The sequence below is a fragment of the Monodelphis domestica genome, chromosome 5 (assembly GCF_027887165.1).
Source record: "Monodelphis domestica isolate mMonDom1 chromosome 5, mMonDom1.pri, whole genome shotgun sequence".
Lineage (NCBI taxonomy): Eukaryota > Metazoa > Chordata > Mammalia > Didelphimorphia > Didelphidae > Monodelphis > Monodelphis domestica.
In genome coordinates, this window is record NC_077231.1 from 14,688,659 (window position 1) to 14,706,067 (window position 17,409).

General features: G+C 37.4%; 1 protein-coding gene across 16 annotated transcripts in view; it reads left to right on the plus strand.

The window, feature by feature from the left end:
* The window catches only part of PPFIBP1 (PPFIA binding protein 1), a 238,084-nt gene that overhangs the window by 129,665 nt on the left and 91,010 nt on the right, over positions 1–17,409 (plus strand). Inside the window, exon 1 of one of the 16 annotated variants that reach the window (XM_056797643.1) lies at positions 14,731–14,976. The exons of the other annotated variants lie outside the window; for them this stretch is intronic. The gene's annotated coding sequence lies outside the window, so the exon portion shown is untranslated. Of the gene's footprint in view, positions 1–14,730; positions 14,977–17,409 lie in introns of those variants that run through there. 16 annotated transcript variants of the gene reach the window in all.

The window sequence follows — 17,409 nt, forward strand, 5'->3', positions numbered from 1 at the left end:
ACCAAGACACTGGCATAATAGAGCAATGTGTGTTTGTGTGGGGGAAGGGTGAAAGAAGATGTTATTTAAGGCACAAGCCCTTACTCATGACCAGGGCAAAGATAGGAATGAAAAGACTTCCATTGGAGGCAACAAAAAGGTATTACTTTATACAGCTTCTTCACATCCAAAAATACCCTGGAAATAAAATAGCCCCCAGGAACATATTAGCAGCAGTACCCTTTAACTCAACAGTTTAGGCCATCTGAACATGGAATGGACTTACAAGCCATATAGAATTGTACTTTGGGGTTTTTTCCACTGCTGCTAAATTAATGCTTGATTAAAGGATGGAGTCAAAAGCCCAAGTGCTTTTTACTAAGTTAGAAATAGCACAAGCAATAATTAGGCCAGTGTTTCCCACACCTTCAGTCTTAACATTACCTGAAATGTTTCTAGGATTAGAAACAGGAAAGAAATGTGCAGCTGATCTCAATGGAAATTTTTCTTGTCCTATTTGAAAAATAACTTGTTTACATGTTTGGACTTGGAGAGGCAGAGTCAAGATAGCTGCATAGAAGGAGCAGAAGTTCAAACCTCTGAAAACCCTTCCTTCCCGATCACAAACTGAATGCTCCTAGGGGACTGAAAATCAAACCCAACAACAGGACAGAGCCAAGGAACCCTCCTGATGGACTCAATTGAAAAGGTACGCCCTCCCCAAAAGCCGGAATCTGAGAACACTCGGGTTTAAGGGGAAGGAAGAAGGAAGGTCCCAGGACCCATTCCACCACCACCACCACCCCCCACTCACCTAGAGTGTTGGGCCTCCAGTGGCAGTGGGAACCCCTCTGGGCGGACAAAGGTGCTGGTCTGGAGGGTGTACCTTGCAGGAAGGGCAGCACCAAGCTTGGAGCGTCGAGCACAGACGGTAGGGAAGGAGCTGGAGAGGGAGCTGGCAGAGCCTTGGAGATCTTCCATACTGCTCCAGCCTTCCAGGTTTTTGGTCTCAGAGCACACCTAGCCCAACCCAGCTGAACTTAATCCCATGAATAGTTTTGAGAACTCAGGGAAGCCTAAGCTGCAACACTGACTGCTGGACTTTAATGCAATCAAAAGCCTCCAGAGGAGAGGGAAGGACAAACTCCAACACTCCTCCCCCAGAGATTGCACTGAGAGATCTGACAAAGCTCCAAGAGGGGAGACTGACAGAAAGCCCCAAAACCAAAAAACAGAGAGGAGCAAGAACACAGACAAATATGGGGAGCAAAGAAGGGGTAAATATGAGCAAACAACAGAAAAAGAAAAAAGAAACTACAATTGACAGCTTCTGCTCAGGCAACTAACCAAGAACAAACAATACTCAGGAGGATGCAAGTAATAAAACAGAAATCCCAGCGAATTGGACACAGGCTTTGGAAGAACTCAAAATGCAATTCAAAACACAACTAAGAGAGGATGAAGAAAACTGGGACAAGAATTTTAAAACTAAGATAAGTCATCTGGAAACAGAAAATAGTGTCTTGAAAGCCAAAATCAACCAGCTGGAAAATGATGCAAAGGAGATGAAAGATGAGGCAAAGAAGATGAAAAATGAGGCAAAGGAGATGAGACATGAGGTAAAGAGAATGAAAGATTACCTGCAAAGAAAATCAGACCAGAAGGAGAAGGATGACCAAAAAGCCAGGGATGAAATCCAGTTTTTAAAAACCAGAATACAACAACTAGAACCAAGTGACCTCACAAGGCAGCTGGACACTATAAAACAAAACCAAAAGAATTAAAAAATTGAGGAAAATATGAAGCATCTCATTCACAAAACAGAGGATTTAGAAAATCATTCAAGGAGAGACAATTTAAGACAATTTAAGAATCATTGGTCTACCAGAAGACCATGACAAAAAAAAAAATCCTGGACACAGTACTACAGTAAATTATTCAGGAAAACTGCCCCGATATTCTCGAACAAGAGGGAAAAGTGGAGATTGAAAGAATCCACAGATCACCTCCTGTTCTTAATCCCCAACTGACAACACCCAGAAATGTTATAGCCAAACTCAAGAACTATCAGACCAAAGAAAAGATATTACAAGCTGCCAAGAAAAAGTCATTCAGATACCATGAAACCACAGTGAGGATAACACAAGATCTGGCTGCATCCACACTGAAGGACCGAAAGGCATGGAATATGATATTCCGGAAAGCAAAGGAACTAGGTCTGCAACCAAGAATCAACTACCCAGCAAAACTGACTATATTCTTATAGGGCAAAGTATGGTCATTCAACAAAATAGAAGAATTCCAAGAATTTGTGAAGAAAAGACCAGACCTGAGCAGAAAATTCGATGCTCAAGCACAGAACTCAAGAGAATCATCAAAAAATAATTTAAAAAAGAGGGGTAAAAGAAAAACAAAACATAACAAATGCCCCCCCCCCTTTTTTAAGACTCAATAAGTTAAAATGTAATATATCTGTAAGAAAAGAGGTCATTGGTAACTCTTAAAAATTGTGGCTTTCACCTGGGCAGTGAGAAGGATTACACTTAGAGGGAACAGTGAAAAAGTGTATAGGATGAAAGGACAAGACAGAAATAGGTATATAGATATATGCATGCATAAATATATATGCATATATATATATACACAACTAGAGCTAAAAAAAAGAGGTTAATAAAAAGAAATGGGAAAAGAAGCAGATGGGTGTAAATTTATATATCACAAAGAAGCTCATGGCAGGAGGGGAAGAACATCAATACACTGGAAGGGTAAAGAGGTTGGAGATAAGAAATACTCAACTGTTACGTGCTCTGAAATTGCCCAAAGAGGGAAGAACAGTCCAATCCATTGGGGCAGAGAATAGATTTGTGCCTTATAGGGAAGTAAAAGGGTAACAAACAGACTGGTGGGGAGGTCAGCAATACAAGGGAGGAAGAGGGTGGGGAGGTAGTTTAAAAGGACTGTAAAGAAAATAAGATGGGAATAAGAAGGGAGGGGGTTAGAAAGGGAAGTAATATAACGGTGGGAACTAGGGGGACTGATTAAAAACAAACATTGGTATAGAAGACAATAGTGAAAGAAGAAAAGGCAGGACCAGGAGTAGAAATCAAAATGCTGGGAAATACACAGCTAGTAGTCATAACTCTGAATGTGAATGGAATGAACTCACCCATAAAACGCAAGCGAATAGCAGAGTAGATTAGAATCCCAAACCCTACCATATACTGACTGCAAGAAACACACATGAGGAAGTTAGATACGCATAGGGTAAAAGTAAGAGGATGGAGCCAAATTTATTGAGCATCAACTGTTAAAAAGAAGGCAGGAGTCGCAATCATATCTGACAAAGCCAAAGAAAAATAAATCTAGTTAAAAGGGATAGGAAACATAATTACATCCTGATAAAAGGCAGTATAGACAATGAGGAAATATCACTATTCAACATATATGCACCAAATGGCATAGCATCCAAATTTCTAAAGGAGAAACTAGTAGAGCTCAAGGATGAAATAGATAGAAAAACAATACTAGTGGGAGACCTGAATCTTCCTCTATCCGAACTAGATAAATCAAACCAAAAAATTAATAAGAAAGTTAAGAGAAGTAAATGAAATCTTAGAAAAATTAGAGTTAGTAGCCATGTGGAGAAAAATAAATAGGGACAAAAAAGAATGCACCTTCTTTTCAACAGGACATGGTACATTCACAAAAATTGACCACGTATTAGGGCATAAAAGCATTGCAAACAAGTTCAAAAGAGCGGAAATAATAAATGCAACCTTCTTAGATCACAATGCAATGAAAATAATAGTAAGGGCACATGGAGAGGTAAATCAAAAATTAATTGGAAATTAATTGGGAATACAATTCTCCAAAACTGGTTAGTTAAAGAACAAATAGTAGAAACAATAACTTCATTAAAGAGAATGGCAATGTTGAGACATCCTTTCAAAACCAATGGGATGCAGCCAAATTAGTACTCAGGGGGAAATTTATATCCTTGAGTTCATATATTAACAAATTAAGAGCAGAGGTCAATGAATTGGGCATGCAAATTAAAAAACTAGAAAGTGAATCAATTAAAAATTCTCAGATGAAGACTAAATTAGAGATCCTAAAAATCAAAGGAGAATTTAATAAAATTGAAAGAACTATTGATTTAATAAACAAGACTACAAGCTGGTACTTTGAAAGAAACACATAAATAGAGAAAGTACTGGTCAGTCTAATTTAAAAAAAGGAAAGAAGAAAATTAAATTGACAGTATCCAAGATGAAAAGGTAGACCTCACCTCTAATGAAGAGGAAATTAAGGCAATCATTAGAAACTATTATGCCCAATTATATGGCGAAAAACATAGCGATATAGGTGATGTAGATGAATACTTACAAAAATATAAACTGCCTAGACTAACAGAGGAAGAAATAAATTACCTAAACAACCTAATATCAGAAAAAGAAATTGAACAAGCCATCAAAGAACTCCCTAAGAAAAAAAACCCAAGTCCAGATGGATTCAAAAATGAATTCTATCAAACATTCAAAGAACAACTAATCCCAATATTATACAAACTATTTGACAGAATAAGCAAAGAAGGAGTTCTACAAAATTCATTTTACAACACAAACATGGTACTGATCCCAAAGCTAGGCAGGTCAAAAACAGAGAAAGAAAACTATAGACCTTAATGAATATAGATGTAAAAATCTTAAATAGGATACTAGCAAAAACCCTCCAGCAAGTCATCGCAAGGGATATTCACTGTGACCAGGTAGGATTCATACCAGGAATGCAAGGATGGTTCAATATTAGGAAAACCATCCACATAATAGACCATATTAATAAGTAAACTGACAAAAATCACATGATTATCTCAATAGATGCAGAAATACAACACCCATTCCTACTGCAAACACTCGAAAGTATAGGAATAGAAGGACCTTTCCTAAAAATAATAATATATATCTAAAACAATCAGCAAACATCATCTGCAATGGGGATAAACTAGAAGCCTTCCCAATAAGATCAGGAGTGAAACAAGGATGCCCATTATCATTTCTATTATTTAACATTGTACTAGAAACACTAGCAGTAGCAATTAGAGAAGAAAAAGAAATTGAAGGTTTTAAAATTGGCAATGAGGAGACTAAGCTATCTCTCTGCAGATGATATGATGGTTTACTTATAGCATCCTAGAGAATCAACCAAAAAGCTAGTTGAAACAATCAACAATTTTAACAAAGTTGCAGGATACAAAATAAACCCGCATAAGTCATCAGCATTTCTATATATCACCATCCCATTTCAGCAGCAAGCATTAGAAAGAAATTCCATTCATAAATAAATCACCCTATAATAAAATCATCCTAGACAATATAAAATTGAATAAATTTTGAAATTTATTTATTATTATTATTGAAATAAAATTGAAAGGAATCTATCTGCCGAGACAAACACAGGAACTATATGAACACAACTACAAAACACTCTCCTCACAATTAAAACTAGATCTAAACAATTAGAGAAACATTGATTGCTCATGGGTGGGATGAGCTAACATAGTAAAAATGACAATCTTACCCAAATTAATTTACTTATTTAGTGCCATACCCATTGAACTACCAAAAAACTTTGTTACTGAATTAGAAAAAATCATAACAAAGTTCATTTGGAAGAACAAAAGATCAAGGATATCTAGGGAAGTCATGAAAAAAAAAATGCAAAGGAAGGTCTTGCAGTCCCAGATCTCGAACTCTACTATAAAGCAGTGGTTATCAACTGGCTAAGAGACAGAAAGGCGGATCAGTGGAATAGACTTGGGGTAAATGACCTCAGCAAGACAGTCTATGATAAGCCCAATGTTCCTAGTTTTGGGGACCAAAACCCACTATTTGATAAAAACTGCTGGGAAAATTGGAAGACAGTATGGGAGAGATTTGGTTTAGATCAAAATCTCACACCCTACATCAAGATAAACTCAGAATGGGTGAATGACCTGAATATAAAGAAGGAAACTATAAGGAAATTAGGTGAATATAGACTAGTATACTTGTCAGATCTTTGGGAAACGAGAGACTTTAAAACCAAGCAAGAGCTAGAAAAAACAACAAAATGTAAAATCAATAATTTTGATTACATAAAATTAAATAGTTTTTGTACAAACAAAACTAATGCTTCCAAAATTAGAAGGGAAGCAATGGATTGGGAAACAATCTTCATTACAAAAACCTCTGACAAAGGTCTAAATACTCTAATTTATAAAGAGCTAAACCAATTGTACCAAAAAATTAAGCCACTCTCCAATTGATAAATTCGCAAGGGACATGAATAGGCAATTTTCAATTAAAGAAATCAAACCTATTAATGACATGAAAAAGTGTTCTAAATCTCTTATAATCAGAGAAATGCAGAGAAAATGCAGAGAAAAACTGCAAGATATCACCTCACACCTAGCCGATTGGCTAACATGTCAGCAAAGGAAAGTAATGAATGTTGAAGGGGATGTGGAAAAGTCGGGATATTAATTCATTGCTGGTGGAGTTGTGAATTGATCCAACCATTCTGGAGGGCAATTTGGAACTATGCCCAAAGGGCGATAAAAGACTGTCTGCCCTTTGATCCAGCCATAGCACTGCTGGGTTTGTACTCCAAAGAGATTATAAGGAAAAAGACTTGTACAAGAATATTCATAGCTGCGCTCTTTGCGGTGGCCAAAAATTGGAAAATGAGGGGATGCCCTTCAATTGGGGAATGGCTGGACAAATTGTGGTATATGTTGGGGATGGAATACTATTGTTCTCAAAGGAATAATAAGTGGAGGACTTCCATGGGGACTGGAACCACCTCCAGGAATTGATGCAGAGTGAGAGGAGCAGAACCAGGAAAACACTGTACACAGAGACTGATACACTGTGGTACAATCGAATGTAATGGACTTCTCCATTAGTGGCAATGCAATGACCCTTGAACAACATGGAGGGATCAATGAGAAAAACCACTATCCACATCCAGAGGAAACACCCTGGGAGCAAAAACACCAAAGAAAACTGCTTGAATACATGGGTTGAAGGATGTGGTTGAGGATGTAGACTCTAAATGAACATCCTAGTGCAAACAACAGCATGGAAATAGGTTCTGATCAAGGACACAAGTAATACCCAATGAAAATGCACGTTGGCTATGGGAAGGGTGGGTGGAGGGGAGGGAGGGAAACAATGTAATTATTGTAACCAAGGAATAATGTTCTAAATTGACTAAATAAACTAATTCAAATGGAAAAAAAAAGTTTGGGCTTGATATATACATCTATATATGTATACATCACACAATAGTAAGAAATATACATATATTTCTTACTATTTTGAAGTTTCAGTATTCTTTTAATGTGAATTTTGTAGATGTCACATATGTCTTTGGGGGGGGGGGCTTTGCTTGTTTTAAATAACTTATTAGTTTTATCTATACCTCCATGATGTGTTCATCTTAAAATGAGAGGGAATTTAAGCTATTTAGTTACATCGAGTCAAGTGATTGAAGGAAATGCATAGATAGTTCTACTATCTCATACTTTCTTCTAGGTTTTCTTCTGGTTTTGAGTTTTTTACTCTAAAGTTTGATACCTAAATTTATTCTGTCTATCTCTATCTCTGTCTCTGTCTCTGTCTCTCTGTCTCACACACACACACACACACACACATACACACACATTGTGTTCAACAGCAACAACAAGTTTATCTAGGTTATAAGCTTGGCTTTACCATGTGATCTTAAACAAGGGATTTTACTTCTCTTGGCCCTAATTTCTTCATCTAAAGTAGAGGGAATATTTGCACAGAGAAGCCTCTATTTGCCACAGCTGCAAATCTTTTTGTGAACCTCAAACAAGAGATTAGATTTATCTACTTAGTAACAGAGACACAAATTGCTACGCCTGAACTTGTAGGCATTCTCATAGACTTGGAGAGTTTTAGTCCTGGACATGTCATTAATCACAAAATCATTCTAATTTTTTCACTTGGGGGGGGGGGGGGACCACAACTCTACAACCTAGCATAAATCCCTCCTCCTTTTTTCAAATAGCTTGACTAACCTCATTCATGAATACAACTAATCTCTTTTGAAAAATTTACTTCTCATCTAAGTCTATTTATTCAAAATAATGTATTTTATACAACTTTTTGCCTTCTTGTTCTAAATCCACATCAGAGTACTTAACAGAGATTAATAAAGTTTTACTTGAATCCTGTAAGATTCCAGAGAATCCCAAGATCCGACTTGATTGCAGAGACCTTTGTGCTTTCAGTGACCTAGATAGAACCCTCTAAGATAGTACTTTTCCAAATGTGTCCTTGGATCCCCTGATGATGTCAAAACTACTTCCATAATGGCACTAAGAAATTGCTTGCTTATTGAAATAGTCCTTCCCTTTTTAACTATTTATTTGTGTAAGACTAGATGTTTTTCATATATTTTCATATATTTCACAGCTAAAACAGCTAAAACACAACAGATTGAATGCAGAAGCCCATATGAGAATCCAGTTATCTTCTATTAGATAGGCATTAAGGAGATCTGCAAAAATATATAAAACAATTCTCATTAAATATTTTTGTTTTAGAAAATATATTTTTCACACAGTATATTATGCTAATGTAATGGATTTACAATTACTTTTAAATTATGCATAATGTTTAGTAATATATCAGTTTTACTTTCTAATATAGTAAATATCAGTAGATATAACCTGTATAAATTAAAGCTTTTCAATAATTGTTTTAGCATCAAATATTTCTTAAATGCCAACTGTGTGTAAATCACTATGCTAGACAAGTAGAAATTATAAAATTTAATTAAGATATACTATAAGTTTCTCGATGGCAGTCACAGTTTCATATCTTTGTGTGCATTGTAGGTACTTAATAAATGCTGATTGATGGTATAAGAACTTATATTTTACCTAGTAAGTGGGCAAGGTGCAACAGGGAGAGCATCATATTCCATGGGTTACAAAACAAAGTGCTATGTGAATCATGGAGGGAAGTCATTACCAACAACAGAGATTGGAGAAGGCTTCACCAGCTGAGCTTCATGGAATTGGCAGGAACTTAAGAGTCAAAAAGATGAAGGAAGAACATTCTATGTGCAAAAGCAAGAAGCTGTGAGAATTCAGAATGTGTTTCAGGGTCAGAAAATTTTTCAGTTTGAATGGTGTCTAGATTATGTAATAATATCCTTAAAGTAGTAAGAGGTGGGAGCCTAACAATCAGATGACAGATAAGTTGTTGGAGATGAGGATTTGCGGGGCAGCTAAGTGGCTCAGTGAATTGAGAGTAAGGGCTAGGCACAAGAGGTCCTGAGTTCAAATATGACCTCTGATGCTTTCTAGCTTTGTGAACCTGGGCAAGTCACTTAACCACCATTTCATTGCCTAGCCCTTACCACTCTTCTGCCTTGGAAACAATTCACAGTATTGATTCTAACACAGAAGGTAAGGGTTTAAAAAAAAGGATTTGAGAACCATTTTTACAGAAGTGACAGTTGAAGCTGAGGGATCTTATGAGATTTCCAAAGAAGAGAATGTAGAAAAAGGAGAAGAGAACAAAGCACAGAGCTCTGGCACATATTGAAATAACTGGGGAGGGGGGCTATTTCTGGAGTCATTATAGTGAGAGGAGAATGGGAGGTGGGAAGGTGTTATTTCTAACTCCAAGAAAAAAGAGGCCCCATTGATGAAATAATCTACAGGGTCAAAATACACAAGGGGTGAAAGATTAAAGACTGGGAAAAGATCATTGGATTTGATTATTGTCAATGGCCTTAGAGATAATAGTTTCAAAAGAGTAGTTGTGGGTTTTTTTGTTTTTTTATAACCAATAATATATTAGCATTTTGTAATAACTACCATCATCTGTATAGATCTCTACCTAGAAAGAAAACTAGTTAAGAAAAATGGTGACAGCATTTACCAACTTATACAACATTCACTACTTGTAGTCAGTCTCTACCTCTCTACCACAACGAGGGTATTTCACCTTCAGACCTCTAAAACCATGATAAGTCATTGCTTTTAATCTGATTTCTAGTGGTAGATGAGTTTTCTAGATATTTAGAATGGTCACAAGGGCAATATAAGAATTGTGGAGAACTAAGCATGTTAGCAGATGTGTTGGGCACTGTCAATGAAAGACAGACTGGAAATTGGAGGGAGAGAGGAGATGATGCCTTGAGCAAAGTCTAGGACAGCGGTTCTCAAATACATATTTCCAATGGCTTTAGCCACTGAGAAATTGAGCTACTTTACAGCAAGATCTAGGAAAGAACGATACCCTGCTGCCCACACATTGTACTAATATTAGTTACCTATCAGCAGCCTTCCCCCTATGAGGGGCGATGGATTTACCCTGTTGCCTGGAGACCGAACTCAAACAGAAGCCCAGAGAGAGCACCTGGGCTCTGGCTACAGAGGAGTTAAGAACAAGTCCTGGAGCAAATAATTCCTGGAGCGGATAACGGAGCCAAGTAACCCCACAAAAGTGAAGCCTCAGCTCGAGCTGGAGGGAGACAACAGGAAGAAGAAGGCAGTGTCTGCGGACGCCCTCCCAAGGCAGGACCTACCTCCCACCCCAGCGCTCAGGCTGCCTCTTGCTAGATTAATATTTCTCAACATATAATTAAATATTGTTTTTGTGATTAATCACTATGTTTAAATTATGTTTGATTTGTAGCAATGAGAATACATAATGCATATCAGGTATTTACATTCCGAATCATAACTGTAGCAAAATTACAGTTTTGAAGTAGCCACCAAAATAATTTTTTGGTTTGGGGGCACCACAACATGAGGAACTGTATTGTGGTGTCATGGCATTAGAAAGGTTGAGAACCACTGGTCTAGGAGGAAGTAGGAGAGGAAAGGATCAAGAATATAGGTAGTATGAAGCTGCTAGATGGAACAGTGAACAGTATGTTGGGTCCAGAGTCAGGAAGATTGAGTTAAATCCTACATCAGATACTCATCAGCCTTGTGAACCATTGCAATTCATTCAACTTCTGTCTGTCCCAGTCTTTTCATCTATAAAACAGGGACTACAATATCCCCTCCCTTTCCAAGGTTGTTGTGAGGATGAAGTGAGATAATATGGGTAAAGTACTTTGCAAACTGAAAGATGCTTCATCAAGACACAAGCTATTGGACTTAGTGAGAATTGTAGATACCTTTGAGAACGAAAAGAGGAAAAATGAATAGTCTTTGAATGAATGAAAGAAGAATGGAAATAAGGGAGTTTACAGAAGTCAAACTCAGTCTTTTACATAAAAGTAGGTTATTTGCTATTGTAAAGATTAAATTTTAGGGAATATGGGGAGACTGAGGCATCTGAAATTAGTTTCTCTCTGCAAGGAGTATTATATTTTTTTAGAGGTTTATTAAAGGCTAAAGATTAAAGAATGTACAAGTAGGAAACATGTGCCTAGGCCAGAGGCCTAGACAAAATAACCTCACATCACGCAAGAGACGAGCCTGCTCCAAAACGGAAGTCCAAAAGACCAAGAGCCCCTCAAAAGCCTTTGAATCAGCTTAAATACCTTCTCGATCTCAGCCCAGGTGAGATTACAAGGCATTCTGGGGAAGTGGAGCAAAGGCTCATGGGAATTGTAGTCCTGTATTTGAGTCTATTTTTCACATTCCCCCGTATGATCATTTGCAAAAAAAAATTAATTTTTTTCCAAAAGATCATGAAAACATAATCAATTTAAAGATTACAATAATTTGAGGATAAGAGAAAGAAAAGAATAAAACCAATAGTTGCTGAACACATTGACAAAAAGCCGTTAGGGGGCAGTCCCCTTTGGCATAAAAGTATACATACAAATAAATGTTCAATCAACCACACCCAAAGTTCAATTTTGTACAACTTGTGGTCTGGAGGCTTCTTCATGGTGGCTTCTCCAACAGTTCAGTTCTGGATTCAGAGAGTTAGCATCTTCTATACCTAAAATTCTTCTCAAAAGGAATTTAAACTTTGCAATTTAAATAATGATTTTTTTTACATTCCCCCGTGTTGTGGGTGATTGAAAGATTCAGAATCAGTTAGGGATGCTTGGCTGAGGTATGAGGTATATGAATCAATTGGCAAGAGATATTAAAAAGACATCAGAAAATCCAAAAGACAAGAAAAATTTCTGGATGAAAATATAGACTATCAAAGTCTTATGTGTAAAAATTCCAAGTAAAAAGAAAAATAAATTATAACAGGTCCTTCAATCAGGGCCCAATCAAAATGATCTAAGTAATGATGCATTTACCCAATGAGTGGCAGGACTACAGAAAGGTACCACACTATGAGAGGCAGAAAAGGGGACCAGATTATAGGAGCCAAGGTTTCGGGGATACTCAACTGTGAGTATCTTCAGGGTGAGTGTGGATACAAGGAAAGCCTATGTCTTAACACATGTTAAACATAGTAACCTCGAGTCTTCACACTAGGTTCAAGACCTTTGTATTGGCCTAGAAGTGCATCAATCCATCCTAGATTGGCCTTTCTTTGGCCCTATGAAAGGCTCTTGTGTGTATCTCTTGTCCTGGAATCAGACAGAATCATTAAGCAAAGTCCCATCATTTATTTAAATAATTAGTGGCATCATTTTTATAGTCACAAGCCTTTTAGCATGTATTAGCAAATGTATCTTAAACTTAAAAATCAAAACGTTAAAGAAAATCTTAATACTGGTGACATGTGCTTCAAATATAAAAAGGAGAGAAAAAATAATAAAAAAAACTGAAAAAGTATATTGCACATGCAAGAAAAATATAATAATAAAAGAGCTTTAAAAATTCAAAAATATAGCTTATAATCATTGACACTCTGTGTCAGTTAAGAAAATATAAAATACAAGGCTTTCTCACCAAAAAATGAGATCCATTTCCTCTTTGTATCTGGCCATGATCACTGTGAGTAGAAGGCAAATGAATTGAACAAGGTTAACAATTTTTTCATCTTTAAAAATACAGTAGTACAAATATGTAGGTATCAAAATCCCCAAAATTCTCAATAGCCCAATTAATTACAATAGCAAACAAACACACTTTCATATTTCACATAAGTTGCTGTATGACATTTTTAAAACCTATGAATTGATGGACATTTGTCACAATTTTTACAAACAGCAATCTTTCAACCTTGGTAATAAACATATTTTTTAAAACAAAGTAAAACTCATCTTGGGTTTAGAACATAATCAAGAAATCTATATATCATTCTGGTAGAAGTAATGTAGTGAGCTGAAAAGCATAAATAAAGGGATGCTCCTTTTTTGGAGGCTTTTAGGGATACAAATGCCCTGAGATTAACTGCCCCAACTTCCATTCACATGTGGGAAGGTTGGGGGTTTATAAAATACATTTCACTTCAGCTAATGGGCCTTATCTCGTGGTAGGGGCAGGCAAAAATAACCAGATTGTTAAAAAAAATTCCAAAAATCATATTTAAAAAACCCTTAAAATCAAATCATTTGAGGTATTTAGCACATTAAAATTCCAAAGGTTGTTAATACAATTATAACCAGTTCTGAATTCCATCTATCCTCGGCAAAATAAAAAAAAGCTGTTTTTTCATATATGGGCCTATTCACAATAATATTTGTTCAACACAGTTATAGGGGGAAAACAATAGAATTTTAAAACTCAGTACATTCAAAATAAATTCAATCAACCTTCAGTTCACAGAATAATATTCAATCCAGTAATATATGAACTTAAAATCACAAAGTTAAACCATAACAAAAAATGCAATAGAATACAGAGATTTTTTTATAAACCATTGGAGTTTGAAATGCCTTAGAATATAACCTTTAGTCTCTTCAAAGTTCCTTGGGTTTTTTTGTTTGTTTGTTTGTTTTTAATTATCCATTTAAATGTCTATTGTCCGAAGGTAGAGTAGTAAAGGCTAGGCTAAGGGGTTCAAGGGATCCGTCCAGGGCCCCATAGCTGGGAAGCATCGGAGGCCAGATTTTAACTAGAGACCTCCGGTCTCTGGGCCTGGCTTCCAGTTCGCGGGGCCACCCATTTTCCTCCCCAAAGTTAAAGTTGAATCTTTGGGCTGAGTCTGCTCCCAGACAGGCAGGCAAAATCAATGAAATTGCCAGAAGAGCCAAAAATCCTTTTAAACAGCCCATTGCTTTTTAGGTTTCTGTTTGAAAAGATCTGTTTCTTCTCTCTAGTCTTTTCTCTCTTTCCCCTCTCTGATACCCCTGTGGCCAATACCCCCAGCCACGTGGAGGCTTAGCCTAAGGGAAAATTACCAGGTCTCCTTTCCCTCTTGTCTCTCCCCTCCGCCCACGTGGCCAATACTGTTACCAGCTGGCGCAATGAGTCCTGAGCGATCTGCTCCAAGGATCTGGGTGATGAGCCGGCTGGGGTCGTGCTTGAGGGTCTGGGGCGCAAAAATAGGCAGGCAGCGGCCGGTGAGAGGCCAGGAGCAGGAGCGGCTGCGGGGGTGGGCAAGGCCGGGACCAGGTACCAGGTGAGGAGGATCGGGGCTGCAGGTTGCAGGCAGGAAGCGACGGGGTGGAGCCAGGTGGGGTGGGCAGCAGGTCCAGAGCCTGTAGCAGCTTTGCGAGGGTAGAAAACCTTGGCCAGAGAGATATGGCTCAAAAAAAAAAATTTCTAGGTACTAGCTATTAAAGATTAAATCAGAAGATTCAGAGTTTTTTCTCCCGAAGTGGTTACGCCAAATGTAAAGATTAAATTTTAGGGAATATGGGGAGACTGAGGCATCTGAAATTAGTTTCTCTCTGCAAGGAGTATTATATTTTTTTAGAGGTTTATTAAAGGCTAAAGATTAAAGAATGTACAAGTAGGAAACATGTGCCTAGGCCAGAGGCCTAGAGAAAATAACCTCACATCATGCAAGAGACCGCCTGCTCCAAAACAGAAGTCCAAAGAGCCAAGAGCCCCTCAAAAGCCTTTGAATCAGCTTAAATACCTTCTCGATCTCAGCCCAGGTGAGATTACAAGGCATTCTGGGGAAGTGGAGCAAAGGCTCATGGGGATTGTAGTCCTGTATTCGAGTCTATTTTTCACACTATAGTTATGGAGATAATGATACCATTGGTAGCAAGAGATGAGAAAAGGTTTGCCATTATCAAACAAGCTCAGTTGGGGAATATTTCCCCCCAAAAGGGAAGTTTCTGATGGAGTTTGGAAAAGGAACAACCAAATGAAAAATACTTTAAATCACTAATATTGAAGGAAATTCAGATGAAAATATACCATCCAATCAAGTTGACAAATAGTCAAGATAAAAATAGTCCTGAAGGGGCCTTGGGAAGCAAGCACATGAATGCACTGTTGATATAAATTGTTCAAGCTTTTCTGGAAATCAATTTGGAATTGGGTGAGAAATGATACTATAGTATTCATTCCCACATATATTCCAAGGTGGCCAAAGAGAAGGGGAAAAGGTCCCATTCATCAACAAGCATTTATTAACAAAATATTCATAGCAGTATCTTTTTAGTAAACTGGAAGCAAAGTAGATATCCAGAAGATGGAGAATGATTGAATGAATTTTTGTACATGAAGGAAATGGGGCATCATTGTAGCACAGAAAATAGTGATATGAAGAATGCAAAGAAAATTTGGATGACTCATTGAAGTAATGCAGTGAAGAAAACAAAATGAATATAAAAATATATGACTAAAATAATGCAAATAAGTATGCCAAAAGACAGACTCAGATTAAATCAGATTTGATTACAAATCAGAATCAGATTTGATTACAAAAAATTGATGATGAAACATGCTCCTCAGTCTCTGTTGGAAATGTGGGATTTCTAGGCATGGAATTTTGTATACATTGTTAAATTCTTTTGCTAGGACAGTTTGTCTTTCTGGGCTGCTTTTCTTTGTTGCAAGGGAAGACTCAGTGGACAGAGTAACAGGAATGGAAGAAGCTTGAGAAGTTATGGGGATGTAAAAAGTAAAAACAAAAACAAAAACTGAACTATATTTTTTAGAACCCTCTTGCTTTCCATGTTAGAATCTATTATATTCCAAGGGAGAAGAGAGGAAATGTATAGGCAATTGGGGTTAAGTGACTTGCCTAGGGTCACACAGCTAGGAAATGTCTGAGGCCAGATTTGAATTGAGGTCTTCCTCATTCCAGTTCTGGCTATCTATCCACAGACTACCTAGCTGTCCCACCAAAACATTTTTTTAAGAGTCAAAAGCTGTGAACATATAGTTCTCAAAAAAACCATAAATTGTTAACAATCATATGAAAGAATGTTTCAAGACTCTGTGAAGATAGTATTAACTCTCCCCTTGTCTATTTTTAGGTAATCAAATCAAGAATTTAATGTACCCCTACTTGTCATTAAGTATGAGAGTTCACAAGTTACTTATTAGAGTAAGTAACAACTCTGAAGGCCACTGCGCCATGCCACCCCACCCCACTCCCCACCCCCACCTTGGGCAGTGCTAGGCAAATTGAAAGACTGCCATTGGTTTCTGTGAAGGAGTGATGTGAAAGGAAAAATGGAGCTAAAGAGACATATTTTAACAAGCCTATCAACCCTTCTCCAGTATGAGACTCAGCCCTGCAGGGCTGTCCTTTATTCCTAAGTGGATTCACGCAGAAGTTCCAGTGGTGTTCCACTCACCCAGCAAGCCAATGCAGGATCCAGGGAAAAGGTCTCCTTCAAGTCAAGGCAGGGATCTCCAGAATCAATCTCTCCAAATGCCAGGAAGGGAATTAATCTCTGGAACCAATCTCTCCAGAAGCCAGGAAAGAAATGAATGCTAGACCATGTTGGTCTCTTTTTATACCCCTTTTTTTCCACATCACTTCCTTTCATTTCTCCTTCTTTACAGAAACCAATGGCAGTCTTTCAGTTTGGCTAGCTCTGCCCTGGGGGAAGGGGGGAACAGTGGCCTTTGGAGTTGGCACTTACTCTAGTAAGTGACTTGTAAACTCTCATACTGAATGGTAAGTAGGGGGTACTTTAAGTTCTTGATTTGCTTAGCTAGAAATAGACAAGGAGGGAGTTCAATCCTATCTTCACCTCTCTAATAATAAGGGAAATTCAAATCAAAACAACTATGAGGTTTTGCTTCACATCTAACAAATTGGAAAAGATGACAAAAGATAGGAATAGTCAAAGTTAGAGTGCTTATGGAAAGACAGTCATATAATGCAGTTATTGGAAATGTGAATTAGTCCAACTGTTCTGGAAAACAATTTGGAATTGTGCAAAGAATGTTACTCTACTGTTTATAGCCTTTTATAAATGGGACTCATTACTAGGCATATATATACCTTGAGGAAATTACTGACAAAAAGTCCTCAGTGATTTTTGAGCATTAAAGGGATCCTTAAACTAAAATATTTGAAAACTGATGATCTAAAAGAGGGGTAGGCAAAGGCCACCCCAGGC